We start from the raw sequence: 396 nt of genomic DNA on the forward strand, positions 1-396 counted from the left end.
CTCCGCCCCTTCGCCCACCTGTCTTCGCCCACCTGTCCTCGCCCAGTCTAGTGAAACGCAGGAAAATAGCAGCGCATAGCCTATTTCTCAACATGCTGTAAATATATTAAGACTCGGCTTTCGAATATGATTTCATGTCTAAATTGTGTCTTTTATTAGCTTCTCCATAGTTTATAATCTGCTCTTTTTATCTTTCCCTTTTTCATTTGGATTTTTACGAAGTGTCAAATAAAAAGCATGACGCCCGTTACAATAAGCCACAAGCTTCCTTATTTGGTCAGTGGTGAATTATTTGTGGTAGGCATGTTGCATAATGTCAACATGAAAGGAAGATAGAAATCTTACAGGAGCGCTGCTATGACATCATATCCTCTGAGCTTTGGGATAGTTCAGGTT

This window comes from Sinocyclocheilus grahami, unplaced genomic scaffold (genome assembly GCF_001515645.1).
Source record: "Sinocyclocheilus grahami isolate Dianchi unplaced genomic scaffold, SAMN03320097.WGS_v1.1 scaffold4087.1, whole genome shotgun sequence".
Classification (NCBI taxonomy): Eukaryota; Metazoa; Chordata; class Actinopteri; order Cypriniformes; family Cyprinidae; genus Sinocyclocheilus; species Sinocyclocheilus grahami.